This window comes from Diadema setosum, chromosome 6 (assembly GCF_964275005.1).
Source record: "Diadema setosum chromosome 6, eeDiaSeto1, whole genome shotgun sequence".
Lineage (NCBI taxonomy): Eukaryota > Metazoa > Echinodermata > Echinoidea > Diadematoida > Diadematidae > Diadema > Diadema setosum.
Window position 1 is genome coordinate 22,085,360 of NC_092690.1, and position 18,398 is coordinate 22,103,757.

General features: G+C 38.2%; 2 long non-coding RNA genes across 2 annotated transcripts; both read left to right on the plus strand.

Annotated features, from left to right (window-relative positions):
* On the plus strand, positions 1-6,635 carry LOC140230095 (uncharacterized). The gene is made up of 3 exons (XR_011901354.1): positions 1-38; positions 5,704-5,794; positions 6,451-6,635. It is a non-coding gene; the product is annotated as an uncharacterized lncRNA (long non-coding RNA).
* A 5,046-nt stretch (positions 6,636-11,681) lies between these two features.
* LOC140229468 (uncharacterized) lies at positions 11,682-18,278 on the plus strand. The gene is made up of 3 exons (XR_011901306.1): positions 11,682-11,736; positions 14,111-14,202; positions 14,869-18,278. It is a non-coding gene; the product is annotated as an uncharacterized lncRNA (long non-coding RNA).
* Positions 18,279-18,398: the final 120 nt, after the last annotated feature.

An 18,398-nucleotide genomic window follows, 5' to 3' on the forward strand; every position in this document is an offset into this window, starting at 1 on the left:
GGAGGTTTGCTGTGCGATCGTTGGGGATTCGAAACAGAGTAAGTTACAAAAATTGTCGATTTTGATCCCATTATTTACTCATTGTGTCTTGTATTTAAAAGAGCTAGTTCCTTTGACTTACTTCTTATAAGAATTTTCTTGAAAAATGGGAAAATGTGTTTCCTATAACTGACAGAGTTGTGGCCGTCTCGACCACTCATTGGGCACACAGTACATCAATCATAGTCCCACACATAGCTTTTTGTGTTAGCATTTTTTCTTGCATTGGCAAGCTCCTTTTCTTTTCTTTTCTTTTTTTTTTTCTGCTGCCAGAGGCAGGGCTCTTATGTCTATAGGCTAGCTTTAAAAAAAAGTCATTGTCAACTAGACTTTCTGAAAGTACTCTAGACGCTATTCATTTTCGATTCATTATCCAAATCCGCTACTTTCAAGCAGGATAAGAAGCTATCGGTAGAGACCTAGAGTGCTGGTGAGTGCTATGGCGATGAATAGGTGCTAGGCTTACGCTACGCCTTACACAATGTAGGCACCCTACGTAGCCTACAGTCTATACTCTAGTCTAGCAGAACCATCTAGATTTTACATAGCTCTAGGCCTACCCCCTTGGCCTCATTCCCCTCCTGTACATGTGGGCTAGTTATTTTGCAGTGATACTGTCCATGTGACGCGAAAGCTTGCTGAATTTTTTAATTGATGTGTAAATTTATTTTTGATAGGCCTAATGCAGCTGTCATTTGTATGACGCACCTCTTGACCCCCGGGAAATGTGCGTCATGGTCGCGTCAAGTACCACCAATTTGATGACGCGTGGTGCCGTCACGGGAGCAAAATGTCCGTCACAATACTGACCCATTATGTGCGTCATAGTCGGTCATTTAACCAGAGTGTGTCAAAAGGTTCGTTAATGGGACCGTCATGTAATTTTGCGAGGCTTCTTGCATGGGGCATGGTATCCCTCCGTAACATCTAAAACAAACTCGCGATCGCGAGTCGGCCGAATTCACCGGCTCCTGGAAACGCGAAAATGACACAATTTTCAATCAGTTTTACTATAACATACTGATACTCACTTCATTCTCGTATGTCTTCTTTTTCTATCTGATGTCAGACTAAAGGTCTTTTCAGAAAGTTTGAGTACAAATTTGCTCCAAAACCACACTACCAAACACGATTTGTGATTAAAATCATCACATACAGCCCGCGGCATCGCGAAGCTCGCTATCCTTCAATCGCATTCACTGTAGTGTAGCATCGACCGTCGACCGTGGAACCTGCAGCAAAACCACGTGCGTGATGTCGACCATGTGGTACATGTATACATACAGTACACGCGTACATACGTATACAGAAGGCGAGGCATGGCAGAGGCCAGGCCCCAAAACACATACAAACGATTATGGAACTAACATTACTGAGATTCTATTAAAACCTGCATTAACTTAAAATAGTAAATTCTATTTAAACACTAGCCATATAAACCATGTACCTAACTTGGGTTTAATAAGGTTCGTGTTTAAATAGGCAGGGGCTTCAATCAAGCTGTTTTCGAATCGGGGAAGGGGAGGCGGGAGGTTACGGAAAAAAATTACTGTGGCCAGGCCGTAGTTTCGCGAAACTAGATAGTTTGCCATAGCAACGTGTATATCAAACACGCGTTTCTATGGGATGTCCATGAACTAGGGAACGGTTTAGAGAAATTCGAAGTCATTCGAGGTTGAAGTGGTTTTTTCCCACACATTTTTTTTTTTTGTTGTTGTTGTTGTTGTTCATATCTAAAAAAATTCGATTTCTTAATTTTTTTCAACTGGTATTTGGGAGTCTTGTAATATATTTAAAATGTTGATAGAAATTTCTGAATATATTCAGAAAGTACGCCTAGGCGCCTACTGTTTGGATAAACGGTAAACATGCAGTCTACGTTCGATACGAAGAAATCATTACGTCTTTCACGAGGAAAAACATACAAAACAAACAAAAAACACCTACGAACGAATTTTGATAGCCAAAACTTTGATAAGTAATAAGCAGTTATCATGAGCGTGAACTGAAATTAATTGTCATGATTTTGTTGTCTAACCAGGTGATGACTGCATCTCATTGAACCTACTCGTAGTGAATTTCTCTGGGCATACGAGACCTTTTAAGTATTTCTGGCTCAGTTGCATTTTTAATTGACTGATTAATCGATCTTTTTTTTATTGTTCAGGGAACATAAGATATTCGATCAAGTACATTATATTCGACTGTTTGATGTTTCCTACTATGCGCCAAAAGAAAGGCTATAGAATCACGATATCTTTGCAATGATTCCTTTAATTCAACTAATGAGCTGGTTCTTCGATCGATATTTCCACGATATTTACACGCTGTTTATTCCAATGCGCGCATTCTTTCGTCTGGCACGCACCTGGGTGTGGCACCTGCTTTTGTGGAAATTTCCACAAGGGGAGAGGGGTGGGGTGTCAAGTTTCTTCGAGCCGAAGAGACTGCATGTAAAACAATCTCTTCGCTCTAATTTATTGTCATTCGTGCTTTCCCCTTATTCTTTGCTGATATTGAACATTTAGATTTAACTTTACGAAGGTTGGTAGCACGTGGGTCTATTTTGTTGTGAGGTGTATGTAATTTCTTTTTTTTTTATCATTCTTGGAAAGGAAAAGAAGAGTAAGGGGGAAAGAAGAATAAGAGGGAAAGTAAAATGGAACGAACGGCACGTACGCTCAGCATTCACAGTAAGCCGTCTTTTTACACCAGCATAGTTATCATCATCACCATCAGACATCACTCGGACCATTTTAGCCTTTTCCTATCAACATTAAGAAAAATAAATAACAAATACAAAGTATCAACACCTCCCAACAACACAAATATTTAGAAAAGACAACACACGGCACACTACAGCGGCTGGTATCAAACTTCGTCGCTTCGATTCGAAAAAGTATTGCAGCAAAGCGGAGAAATCGCCGTTACGAAAATAGCAGTGCGAGACACTTGAAAGAATTACGTCAAATACTTCAAAGTATAAAGGGAACGGATAAAGTGATATAAAATGGAAGAAATCGTACCAAACGATGTGTGAGAAACGACAGTGGAGAACGGTAAGTTTAGTAGTAGGCTTAGGCCCTAGCAACAGTTTACAGCACCGAAAGCTACGCGAAAATAAGGTGAAAATAAATACACATTGGAAACTCGGTATTGCGACAAGATCCTTAGGATCAAGTCAATAAACGATACAAAACAAAGGAAATCAATTCATTTTGACCGGAAAATAGTTTGTTATAAGTATTCTGTTGTATGAGATCTCCTTTGATAGGCCGAGAAATACATCGAGCTTCCACGATACTCGGGGAAAGACAGTTCGAACGCTTTTCACCTGCACATACTGCAGTGCACATCAATACACAAACAGAAACTCACCTCTTCCTTGCAGAAGAATGATGCAATATAAACGTTACAAAAAAACACACACAACACTCTAAAAATCATTTTATACTTGGGAGGCAAGGGACAAGCGGATGAAGAAGAAGAGAAAAAGAAGCAGACATTGCACAACGGAACGCTTCTACCCCGATTCGAATCGAAACAGGGTACTGGAGTGTAGTGGCAGCTGGCTACAGTGTGCAGCTAAGCTACTATACTAACGCTCCCCAGCCGCCCACAACATGGGGATACAGTACCACGGCGATCGAAGTAAACAGCCAGGGTCCGTCGGCGACAGGGATTCACGCGGGCGAAGTTCCGTTCGGTGTACACAGTTCGCAGGCAGCGAATTGCGTGAGCGCACACAGAGCTCTGCAGCATTCCAGTCTGGCACGTACTGCGAATAACATGTGCGTCAAGGGTCAGTCATTTTCACGAAGAGGTGCGTCACCATTTTGACTGGTTAATGCGTCAATGTCTGATAAAGGTGGGTCACTTTTTGTGACGGAGGGTACGTCATTGAACCTAAAAGGTATGACGCACATTGGTACTTTGACGCACCTATCCCGGGGGTCAAGAGGTGCGTCATACAAATGACAGCTGCATAAGCACTCGATTAGACTCTGTGGTCTAGGCCTGTGTTAGGCCTATATTAGTATATAAAATAGTCTATAGGCCTATTTGTAATTTGGGCTAGTTTCTAGACCTAGCTAGGGGTTTACATGTAGATAAGGCCTAGAGGTTCTAGGCCTAGTAGAAGTTCTACTTTTGCAGGTCTTAAAAGAAAGTTAAGAGTTGGCCCAAGGGTACGTGCTCCACGATTTCACTATTTTAGTCCAACGGTTAGAACTAATCAACCGTATCAACTGTATCAGTGACCCCTACACAGACGTGTCGTTATTGATATTGGTGTGAGCCTACAGCGCCCCGGGGTTAGTCTAAAACCTTCTTTGAGCAGGGAGGTGGAATCGAAGAGGTTGGAGAACCTCTTTGGGTGGAATAGACCTTGCTTTTTAAGAATTGTTCTGTTCTGGAATTTGGACGGATCAATTGATATCTTGCAATTTAGTGTTGACTAGCTGGATCAATAAAAAGCTAGGATTTAAAACGAAAAAGGGCCAAGTGCATCCCAGGGTCCCAGTCGCTGTACTTCGCACCGCATCTGGTTGGGCTACTGTTTGGGGGGGGGGGGAGAAATTGAACCATTTCTATAGTAAGTACCTACAAGTAATCAGAGTTGCAATGATAGTACTGTAGTGTAGTGTATCAAACAGTGCCAGTAAAACTTTAAGTTTTGTAATACAGTGTGTAAATATAGGTCTATAGTCACCAAGGCTGACATTTCAGACAAGAAGCGTACGGATAAGATGAGCAAACTGACTGTAGGATATCCAAGCAGAAATATTTACATGTGTCAGTGCTTTTGTTGAAAACAAGTGCCAGTGGTTGAAGGGGTACACTTATGAAAGCTACCCAGGCCTGGAATTCAAGTGATTTACTTGATGGAGTCATAACTATGAGTACAACAATTCTTTATGCTCTTTTTGTTTCAAGAAAGAAAAAATACTTATAGGCCTTGTTAGAATGCATTTAAACAAATGGTATTTATGGACACTTACCAATTAGATACCAGAATTTGCATAGTACCATACTCTAATACAAGGTGTGTGCCACCCTATAGTGTAGTTGTATGTAACCCCATAGGCCTACCCAAGCACCACGTCACAGTGACCTCCGGATTTGGGAGATGAGGAAACATAGTTGAGAGTGCTTGCAATAGGCAGGACACATGAGAGCCTAATGGATGTGTGATTTGCAATGTACATTGTATAATATATACGGTACAGCACTAAAAATATTGTACATGTCTGCATATGAATATGAATGGGGGTGATGGATTGATGGGCAGTCAACAGTCAACCGTGCCTAAGTCGATTTGATTTGGACTAAAGAAATAGATTCTGCTTCAAGAAATTTTGGCTTATGAAGATTAAAATTAATAGAATATAAAGAGAAGAGGATGTGAAAAGACTGCAGACGCTGGTGATTATTTGACTTTAATATGCAAGGTGAATGACTGTATAGAGGGTTAATTTGTTACAGAGGGGAGGATATGAAAGCAGTTCAAAGAGTGTTCCAACATTATTGTAATATCAAGAAAAAAGTGCCTGCTTCTAAACATCAATGTCCATTTTGTTCCTACACTGTTTGGTTGTAATTTTGCAAATTCTCATTGCTCTTTTGTACTTCTGCACAATGAGACAATTTTATCTGTTCTATCAGCAGGGAAAGGAAGAAAAAGAGGAGAAAAACCATGTTTCTTCAAGACCGAGACTCACACCAGCATGAGAATTCCAGCCAGTGCACACAGACAGTAAGTGAACATTGTACATTGTACGATAATAAAAAGAGAGAGAGAATGAAATGTGTAGAACCTCTCAGCTTGAAATGTGAATATATTGATTTGTTGGAATCTGTCATTATTGTTTTAGGATAAATTCTGATGTGATGTCTCATTTGAGGATACTTGTACAATGACTTCATCCTACTGAACAAGAAAATGTACAGCATGGCATAGTAATGAGTAAGGAAGACTTCGCAGCAGTTCATACAAAATTATAAGCAAAAATGATGCATTGAAATTTAGATAACACAAAGTTACCCATAATGAAAGGAATGTTTTGTACAGCAATGGCTTATATTATGTTTAATAAAGAGTTAAGACATTCAAATCTCTTTATCAAGCCCCCTGAAAACTGAAAATGCTCTACATATCCTGACAGTAGTATTCAGGCCTTCATGATTCAGGTACATTGTATTATTTTGGCGCATGAAGTTGCATGTAATACGAATTCTTCAGTATATTACTGATTGTTTGAAATTTCCCTCATTTTCAAATTAAAATGTTGGTACCATCATACCTTTACACAAAACGCCTTTCGGATGTCCACAAATTGACTTTGTGAGTGCAATGTTTCCATTTTTATTTCCCATTTCTTATGTCTTCAATATTTCTTGTATCATGTATAGGTATAACTTCTGTGAATCAAGGGGAATGGCAGCTGAGGGCAGACAGGCCAAACTTGATGTCAAGAGACGGTATACACTGCAAAGGATGAGCAGCTCGCTGTCAACAATGAGGAAAAGTGTGAACAAAACAAGGCAGTGATTTTTTAAACACATTTCATCAGGCTGAGGTCATCACTCTTAGAAAACAAGGGACACACAAAGCAAGCAGTGTTTCAGAGCTGCAACAAGTGCATGGGTAGTAATAATCTCGGCTGCATCACATGCATCCAAGTGTGCTAGCTACAATAATAGCACGTTGTGCTTTTCAAAGATATTGAAGAGTCCTTTGGATATTTTGCCCCTGTCACTTATTCTGTGTGAGTCATTTATTCTGCAGTATTAGCACTGATAATGGGATAATCAACCTTTTACTGAACCAGTGTTCAAGAAGTTACGTGTAACATCCAAAACCCTCCACGTAGAGATTGGCAGAAAACATATTGCAGAGCCCTGTTTTGTTCTTTTTCATGGGAAGAAATGTTCAGTCCATGATGTGAGTATGTATATAATGCAGGGAGGTGACTCACCTCCCTGGTATATGTATGTACACTGTAAAGCATCACAGTGAGTTTCTAAAGAGTTGTAGGACAATTATAACTTAAATATACAAGAGTAATCTGGCCATGAACATCATGTCTATGGACATGTTTTATTATATATTTTTTTCCTTACCCTGGTCCATTATACACCGTAAATACAGCTACTACTGTATTCATAATCTCCAAGGTAACAGTTCACTGGTCCTTGTTTTGTTATTCAAACCACAAAATATGGTTTGTTACTCTGAAGGCTTGTAAGTCTCAGCCATATTCCATTTCAGGCTATCAAACCTTTAGAATAAGGAACATTCAAAATAACAAACAGTTGTATTAAAGGACATCATCGAACTCAAAACTGCCAAGGTATATTGTGAGACATTTCATGTTTCTTGGTGGTAAAAAAAAAAAAGTTCTTTAATAAATACTGGTTGAAATTATGATGATCTTGATCTTGTTTACAGTTGTGTAGCACCACCTGGGGGCAGATGAACCTGTGCTGTGGCAAGATGGCACTGAATTTGATTTCTCAGCAATTGAACCACTTATTTGTATTGCATTCATGGGTCCTGGGATAGTTCCCACTAGAAGGCTAGAAGGTAGATACGAGATATGTAGTAAACCATATTTTCCAACAAGCTGCATCTGTTTCACACTAGCACAAAAGATCAGTAGATACAGCTGTGGGCCAATTTGCAGATTACATTACTAATCAGTTGTACTAAGTTACATGTATACAGTGAACACAATGGTGAATCTTTTTTGGTTAATATGTTGTTTCCCAATTGACATCGTGATATTGTAGCATAATCGAACACATTTCTAGGGCATTTGCATACATTTTTGGGCAAAAAATTAAACAGTTCTGCATGTCAGAAGTATCTGTAACATTTGGTTACCTTTAACTTAATAAAGACATGTTTGTATGAGTAGATCACAGCACAAGTATACAAATGCAGATAAGTGACATGTAGATAAGCTAACTTTATGCGTGGTTGTCTTGATATTCAGTAATGTATTAGTACCTCTATGACCATGCATGCTTAAAAGATATGCATGAGTGCATGACAGTGGGGAACACACACATGAGTAGTCAGCCATAGATGTGGGTTAATTTTGAGCTCAGTTGATGGTATGATCTGGGATAGATAGGGTTTATGCAATAGGAAGAGAAACTTGTTGTAATTCAGATGTGATTGCATGATATTATCATGAAGATGTTCATGTCATACACTACATATGTATGTGTTCAGTCGTGCTGAACTGCAGAGAAGACATAAGGTATAGAATACAGATTTCAATGTGGAGGATTTAACACATTTAGCGATAGGCCTACATGTCCTTGGAAGAGAGCATGTGAAGTAATCCTATTTATGAGGATAGCTATAGGTAGTTGACTGAAGGGTTTCCAGCAGACTGTCAACCAGTTTGCAATTAAGCATGTTACAGAGACTGTTCATTTAATTTATCAGTTTTAAGTATAAATAAATCTGATTACTGATTTAAAAAAACAAAAGCAAATAGAAAAATCACAAGCAAGGGATTATTGAAACATTACTCTTTGTTCACTGTTTTAATGGAGTCAATCACACAGTGAATAGGGAGCTATGTATGGAGCAACATACAAGAAACAAACAATCAGCAGTAATGAATTATTGAACCTAGTAATTATTCCATTAGTTTAATGTTACATATAACATAATAATATGTACCACTTTGATTTACTCACCCATTCTCATTTTGTAGGTGTAACTAGTGTTTCATAGTGAGGAGTGTATACTAAGTACACATGTAATTGGCTCTTCTGTACTCAGCAATGTGTGCATTCTCATTAACTGCCTTTTCATACTTGCAGTATGCTTTTCTTTTGCACATTTCTCTGTACTATAATCATTCATTATATGAACATTTCTTTCAATATGAGAGCAACAAGAAAAGAGGTACAATGTAGGGGTCCTACATATCTGTGAAAGTGCATATTGTCTTGTTCAGAGAGACAGTGTGTCTTTTGTCTCCATCATGAGATTGTCTTGTCATCAATTGCCCAGCATCATCTGATATGGGGCAAATGGGGGGGGGGGTGGATGAGGAGCAAGCTTAATTTGCGATACGTACGCGCCATATATTTAACAAGTATTTATCAAGACTGAGACAAATTGTGCAAGTAGTTCAATTCATGATTGTGGGGTACAAAGTACTGAATGTAGAAATATATGTTTGCAGATGCACCCTAATGTCAGTGTCAGAGTTGATATTTTTATGTGTATTCAAATTCATGGATACATGTAGCAGCTGTCTTGGGAAATTCATGAAGATATATACCTTGCAGAATATTGAGCATATACAGTAGGTTAATTTTAGTGTGGTATGGTGTATATCATGTAATGCATCATATTCATACTTTACGTCATTAAAAAAATGTCATTCTAGTGCTTACAGCTGCTTTAATAAATACTTGAAGTGCACCTTTAAAGTACCATCCTGACATGCGCCAAAATTTCTTCTGAATTTCCTGAAAACTGCAGGTGAATTTAAATCTGCATTTTTAAACTTAAGTTTAGGGTCAAAATGCACTGTTTATATGACAACAGAATTTCAACTATACTCTTGTTCAATGTGTCCATCACAAATTTGCACTGACCTTGCTATGTGTGTTTGTGTGTGTGTCTGTCTGTGTGTGTATACATATGTGTAGTACCTCGTGAGTACCTGGTGATTTGACTACAGATACTTCACAATTGTGGAAGTAGTTCACGCAAAAAGATTTGAAGAAAATATGCAGTAACCATGGCAACACGTCACATACAAACACAAAGAGTGTCTTGCATAACTGCACCTTTGGATCATTACACGCCCTACATACTGAATTTGAAATAAATAAACTAATACACTGTAGTTCGTTCAGCAATGTTTTGGGTAGTTACCATGGCAACACTTTCCCCGACAGACACACAAAAACATGTCTTGCATATCTACACCTCAATGTCATTATGGACACCAAATTTGAGTTCAGTTGCTTCAAAATAGTGAAAGAAGTTCAAATCTTAAGATTTTCAAGAAAATATGCCGTTACCATGGCAACACCTTGTCGGGTACAAACACAATTAAGTGTGTCTTGCATAATTGCACCTATAGATCATTATACATACCAAATTTGAAACGAATTGCTTAAATACTATGAAAGTAGTTCACAAGGTTTTTTGGAAAATTGTGGTTACCATGGCAACGCTTTCTCTGACAAACACAAAAGACATGTCTTACACGTCTACACCTCAATGTCATCATGTACACCAAATCTGAGTTCCATTGCCTTAAAACTCGAAATAGTTTCACCCCACATGATTTTCAAAGAAAAAATTGCCGTTACCATGGCAACGCCCTGTCAGATACAAACACAAAGTGTGTTCTGCATAACTACACTTATAGATCATTATACATACCAAATTTGAAACAAATTGCTTAAATACTGTGAAAGTAGTTCACTCCACAACGTTTTGGGAAATTTGTGGTTACCATGGCAACGCTTTCTCCGACAAACACAAAAAAACGTGTCTTGCGCATCTACACCTCAATGTCATTATGTACACCAAATTTGAGTTCAAGTGCCTCAAATTTGTGGAAGGAGTTCACTCCACAAGATTTTCAAGAAAATATACCGTTACCATGGCAACGCCTTGTCGGGTACAAACACAAAGTGTTTCTTACATAACTACACCTAAAGATCATTATACACATAAAATTTGAAATGAATTACTCAAATACTGTGGCTGTAGTTTACTCCACAAGGTTTTTAGGAAATTGTGGTTACCATGGCAACGCTTTCTCCGATAAAGACAAAAAAAAAGTCTTGCACATCTTCACTTCGATGTCATCATGTAACCCAAGTTTCATCAAAATTGCTTCAAAACTGTAGATGGAGTTCGTGACGCAAGATTTGCAACGGACTGCCCGACCGACCATATGCTGATTCATAAACTAGTATACTGAGTAACCCCTTTGTGTATGTTTAAAAAAAAAAAAAAGTATCTTACACAATCATACATTACATAAAAATGTCATTTATACGGAATATTTTCTTCTTTTTTCTTACAAGAAATGATCAAATTTGGAGATTTGTCCCCCAGCATCTATATAAGCAGCCGCAATTATGACATTAGTAATCTATTGCAAATCGATTGCAAAATTTGCAACTACCCCTGAATCTATTGCAAAGTTGCAATTGATTAGCAATTGATTGCAGAGATGCAATCGATTTGCAATCAATTGCATCTTTCTTGCAACAGAATTGATTGCAACTTGCAATTGATTGCAAATTTGCAATGGATTTCAGGATTTGCAATAGATTTTGGGGAGTTGCAATTAATTGCAACTTTCTTGCAACACCCCCTAAGGGGGTGTTGCAAGAAAGTCGAGTTGCGATTAATTGCAAATATCTATTGCAACTTTGCAATAGATAGATCTATTGCAACTTGCAATCAATCGCAAGTTGCTGTTGCAAGAAAGGAGCTTGCAATTAATTGCAAGATGCAATTAATTGCAAGCTCCCTTGCTGTATTTTGTATTTATAAAAGCGACTGGCAAGACAAGCCTAGCCAATTTGTCCATTTTTCAATGCATTTTGCATGCATGAGAGATACTCCATATAGCTCAATGTGCTGTGTCTCTCCTGTGGTGGAGGCTTGCTGTGCGATCGTTGGGGATTCGAAACAGAGTAAGTTACAAAAATTGTCGATTTTGATCCCATTATTTACTCATTGTGTCTTGTATTTAAAAGAGCTAGTTCCTTAGACTTACTTCTTATAAGAATTTTCTTGAAAAATTGGAAAAGGTGTTTCCTATAACTGACAGAGTTGTGGCCGTCTCGACCACTCATTGGGCCCACAGTACATCAATCATAGTCCCACACATAGCTTTTTGTGTTAGCATTTTTTCTTGCATTGGCAAGCTCCTTTTCTTTTCTTTCTTTTTTTTTCTGCTGCCAGAGGCAGGGCTCTTATGTCTATAGGCTAGCTTTAAAAAAGTCAATGTCAACTAGACTTTCTGAAAGTACTCTAGACGCTATTCATTATCAATTCATTATCCAAATCCGCTACTTTCAAGCAGGATAAGAAGCTATCGGTAGAGACCTATTAGAGTGCTGGTGAGTGCTATGGCGATGAATAGGTGCTAGGCCTACGCTACGCCTTACACAATGTAGGCACCCTACGTAGCCTACAGTCTATACTCTAGTCTAGAACCATCTAGATTTTACATAGCCCTAGGCCTACCCCCTTGGCCTCATTCCCCTCCTGTACATGTGGGCTAGTTATTTTGCAGTGATACTGTCCATGTGACGCGAAAGCTTGCTGAATTTTTTAATTGATGTGTAAATTTATTTTTGATAGGCCTAATCACTCGATTAGACTCTGTGGTCTAGGCCTGTGTTAGGCCTATATTAGTATATAAAATAGTCTGTAGGCCTATTTGTAATTTGGGCTAGTTTCTAGACCTAGCTAGGGGTTTACATCTAGATAGGGCCTAGAGGTTCTAGGCCTAGTAGAAGTTCTACTTTTGCAGGTCTTAAAGAAAGTTAAGAGTTGGCCCAAGGGTTCGTGCTCCACGATTTCACTATTTTAGTCCAACGGTTAGAACTAATCAACCGTATCAACCGTATCAGTGACCCCTACACAGACGTGTCGTTATTGATATTGGTGTGAGCCTACAGCGCCCCGGGGTTAGTCTAAAACCTTCTTTGAGCAGGGAGGTGGAATCAAAGAGGTTGGAGAACCTCTTATGGTGGAATAGACCTTGCTTTTTTAGGTTGTTCTGTTCTGGAATTTGGACGGATCAATTGAAATCTTGCAATTTAGTGTTGACTAGCTGGATCAATAAAAAGCTAGGATTTAAAACGAACAAGGGCCAAGTGCATCTGTTTGGGTAACTATACACAGCCCAGGGTCCCAGTCGCTGTACTTCGCACCGCATCTGGTTGGGCTACTGTTTGGGGGGGGGGGGGGGGAGAGAAATTGAACCATTTCTATAGCAAGTACCTACAAGTAATCAGAGTTGCAATGATAGTACTGTAGTGTAGTGTATCAAACAGTGCCAGTAAAACTTTAAGTTTTGTAATACAGTGTGTAAATATAGGTCTATAGTCACCAAGGCTGACATTTCAGACAAGAAGCGTACGGATAAGATGAGCAAACTGACTGTAGGATATCCAAGCAGAAATATTTACATGTGTCAGTGCTTTTGTTGAAAACAAGTGCCAGTGGTTGAAGGGGTACACTTATGAAAGCTACCCAGGCCTGGATTTCAAGTGATTTACTTGATGGAGTCATAACTATGAGTACAACAATTCTTTATGCTCTTTTTGTTTGTGGAAAGAAGAAATAGGCCTTGTTAGAATGCATTTAAACAAATGGTATTTATGGACACTTACCAATTAGATATCAGAATTTGCATAGTACCATACTCTAATACAAGGTGTGTGCCACCCTATAGTGTAGTTGTATGTAACCCCATAGGCCTACCCAAGCACCACGTCACAGTGACCTCCGGATTTGGGAGATGAGGAAACATAGTTGAGAGTGCTTGCAATAGGCAGGACACGTGAGAGCCTAATGGATGTGTGATTTGCAATGTACATTGTATGATATATACGGTACAGCACTAAAAATATTATACATGTCTGCATATGAATATGAGTGGGGGTGATGGATTGATGGGCAGTCAACAGTCAACCGTGCCGAAGTCGATTTGATTTGGACTAAAGAAATAGATTCTGCTTCAAGAAATTTTGGCTTATGAAGATTAAAATTAATAGAATATAAAGAGGAGAGGATGTGAAAAGACTGCAGACGTTGGTGATTATTTGACTTTAATATGCAAGGTGAATGACTGTATAGAGGGTTAATTTGTTACAGAGGGGAGGATATGAAAGCAGTTCAAAGAGTGTTCCAACATTATTGTAATATCAAGAAAAAAGTGCCTGCTTCTAAACATCAATGTCCATTTTGTTCCTACACTGTTTGGTTGTAATTTTGCAAATTCTCATTGCTCTTTTGTACTTCTGCACGATGAGACAATTTTATCTGTTCTATCAGCAGGGAAAGGAAGAAAAAAGAGGAGAAAAACCATGTTTCTTCAAGACCGAGACTCACACCAGCATGAGAATTCCAGCCAGTGCACACAGACAGTAAGTGAACATTGTACATTGTACGATAATTTCCAGTTAAGAGAGAGAATGAAATGTGTAGAACCTCTCAGCTTGAAATGTGAATAACATTTGTATTGATTTGTTGGAATCTGTCATTATTGTTTTAGGATAAATTCTGATGTGATGTCTCATTTGAGGATACTTGTACAATGACTTCATCCTACTGAACAAGAAAATGTACAGCATGGCATAGTAATGAGTAAAGAAGACTTCGCAGCAGTTCATACAAAATTATAAGCGAAAATGATGCATTGAAATTTACATAACACAAAGTTACCCATAATGAAAGGAATGTTTTGTACAGCAATGGCTTATATTATGTTTAATAAAGAGTTAAGACATTCAAATCTCTTTATCAAGCCCCCTGAAAACTGAAAATGCTCTACATATCCTGACAGTAGTATTCAGGCCTTCATGATTCAGGTACATTGTATTATTTTGGCGCATGAAGTTGCATGTAATACGAATTCTTCAGTATATTACTGATTGTTTGAAATTTCCCTCATTTTCAAATTAAAATGTTGGTACCATCATACCTTTACACAAAACGCCTTTTGGATGTCCACAAAATGACTTTGTGAGTGCAATGTTTCCATTTTTATTTCCCATTTCTTATTTCTTCAATATTTCTTGTATCATGTATAGGTATAACTTCTGTGAATCAAGGGGAATGGCAGCTGAGGGCAGACAGGCCAAACTTGATGTCAAGAGACGGTATACACTGCAAAGGATGAGCAGCTCGCTGTCAACAATGAGGAAAAGTGTGAACAAAACAAGGCAGTGATTTTTTAAACACATTTCATCAGGCTGAGGTCATCACTCTTAGAAAACAAGGGACACACGAAGCAAGCAGTGTTTCAGAGCTGCAACAAGTGCATGGGTAGTAATAATCTCGGCTGCATCACATGCATCCAAGTGTGCTAGCTACAATAATAGCACGTTGTGCTTTTCAAAGATATTGAAGAGTCCTTTGGATATTTTGCCCCTGTCACTTATTCTGTGTGAGTCATTTATTCTGCAGTATTAGCACTGATAATGGGATAATCAACCTTTTACTGAACCAGTGTTCAAGAAGTTACGTGTAACATCCAAAACCCTCCACGTAGAGATTGGCAGAAAACATATTGCAGAGCCCTGTTTTGTTCTTTTTCATGGGAAGAAATGTTCAGTCCATGATGTGAGTATGTATATAATGCAGGGAGGTGACTCACCTCCCTGGTATATGTATGTACACTGTAAAGCACCACAGTTTGAGTTTTCTAGAGAGCTGTAGGACAATTATAACTTAAATATACAAGAGTAATCTGGCCATGAACATCATGTCTATGGACATGTTTTACTATATTTTTTTTTCCGTACCCTGGTCCATTATACACCGTAAATACAGCTACTACTGTATTCATAATCTCCAAGGTAACAGTTCACTGGTCCTTGTTTTGTTATTCAAACCACAAAATATGGTTTGTTACTCTGAAGGCTTGTAAGTCTCAGCCATATTCCATTTCAGGCTATCAAACCTTTAGAATAAGGAACATTCAAAATAACAAACAGTTGTATTAAAGGACATCATCGAACTCAAAACTGCCAAGGTATATTGTGAGACATTTTATGTTTCTTGGTGGTAAAAAAAAAAAAAGTTCTTTAATAAGTACTGGTTGAAATTATGATGATCTTGATCTTGTTTACAGTTGTGTAGCACCACCTGGGGGCAGATGAACCTGTGCTGTGGCAAGATGGCACTGAATTTGATTTCTCAGCAATTGAGCCACTTATTTGTATTGCATTCATGGGTCCTGGGATAGTTCACACTAGAAGGCTAGAAGGTAGTTACGAGATATGTAGTAAACCATATTTTCCAACAAGCTGTATCTGTTTCACACTAGCACAAAAGATCAGTAGATACTGCTGTGGGCCAATTTGCAGATTACATTACTAATCAGTTGTACAAAGTTACATGTACAGTATACAGTGAACACAATGGTGGATCTTTTTTGGTTAATATGTTGTTTCCCAATTGACATCGTGATATTGTAGCATAATTGAACACATTTCTAGGGCATTTGCATACATTTTTGGGCAAAAAATTAACAGTTCTGCATGTCAGAAGTATTTTTCGCTGTAACATTTGGTTACCTTAAACTTAATAAAGACATGTTTGTATGAGTAGATCACAGCACAAGTATACAAATGCAGATAAGTTACATGTAGATAAGCTAACTTTATGCGTGGTTGTCTTGATATTCAGTACTGTATTAGTATATACCTCTATGACCATGCATGCTTAAAAGATATGCATGAGTGCATGACAGTGGGGAACACACACATGAGTATTCAGCCATAGATGTGGGTTAATTTTGAGCTCAGTTGATGGTATGATCTAGGATAGATAGGGTTTATGCAATGGGAAGAGAAACTTGGTGTAATTCAGATGTGAGTGCATGATGTTATCATGAAGATGTTCATGTCATACACTACATATGTATGTGTTCAGTCGTGCTGAACTGCAGAGAAGACATAAGGTATAGAATACAGATTTCAATGTGGAGGCTTTGACACATTTAGTGATAGGCCTACATGTCCTTGGAAGAGAGCATGTGAAGTAATCCTTCTTATGAGGATAGCTACAAGTAGTTGACTGAAGGGTTTCCAGCAGACTGTCAACCAGTTTGCAATTAAGCATGTTACAGAGAATGTTCATTCAATTTATCAGTTTTAAGTATAAATGAATCTGATTATTGATTTAAAAAAACAAAAACAAATAGAAAAATCACAAGCAAGGGATTATTGAAAACATTACTCTTTGTTCACTGTTTTAATGGAGTCAATCACACAGTGAATAGGGAGCTATGTATGGAGCAACATACAAGAAACAAACAATCAGCAGTAATGAATTATTGAACCTAGTAATTATTCCAGTAGTTTAATGTTACATATATCATAATAATATGTGACACTTTGATTTACTCAACCCTTCTCATTTTGTAGGTGTAACTAGTGTTTCATAATGAGGAGTGTATACTAAGTACACGTGTAATTGGCTCTTCTGTACTCAGCAATGTGTGCATTCTCATTAACTGCCTTTTCATACTTGTAGTATGCTTTTCTTTTGCACATTTCTCTGTACTATCAGTCATTATATGAACATTTCTCTCAATATGAGAGCAACAAGAAAAGAGGTACAATGTAGGGGTCCTACATATCTGTGAAAGTGCATGCTGTCTTGTTCAGAGAGACAGTGTGTCTTTTGTCTCCATCATGTCTTGTCATCAATTGCCCAGCATCATCTGATATGGGGCAAATGGGGGGGGGGGGGTGGATGAGGAGCAAGCTTAATTTGCGATACTGTACGCGCCATATATTTAACAAGTATTTATCAAGACTGAGACAAATTGTGCAAGTAGTTCAATTCATGATTGTGGGGTACAAAGTACTGAATGTAGAAATATATGTTTGCAGATGGACCCTAATGTCAGTGTCAGAGTTGATATTTTTGTGTGTCTTCAAATTCATGGATACATGTAGCAGCTGTCTTGGGAAATTCATGAAGATATATACCTTGCAGAATATTGAGCATATACAGTAGGTTAATTTTAGTGTGGTATGGTGTATATCATGTAATGCATCATATTCATACTTTACGTCATTAAAAAAATGTCATTCTAGTGCTTACAGCTGCTTTAATAAATACTTGAAGTGCACCTTTAAAGTACCATCCTGACATGCGCCAAAATTTCTTCTGAATTTCCTGAAAACTGCAGGTGAATTTAAATCTGCATTTTTAAATGGGAAGGCTAGTAACTGATCAGTGGGAATCAGTGGAAATGCTTGGAGATGATTGTTCCAATCCTTATGGGATTCATTCAAGAGTTCATTGTATATCTATTGTTATATGAAAATGATTTGCTTCAGAACGGTCTCATATTCAAGTTATGTGCAGATTTATGCTCCGTCACTGACCAGGGACGCTAACCTTAAACTTGAGTTTAGGGTCAAAATGCACTGTTTCCATGACAACAGAATTTCAACTATACTCTTGTTAAATGTGTCCATCACAAATTTGCACTGACCTTGCTATGTGTGTTTGTGTGTGTGTCTGTCTGTGTGTGTGTATACATATGTGTAGTACCTCGTGAGTACCTGGTGAATTTGACTACAGGTACTTCACAATTGTGGAA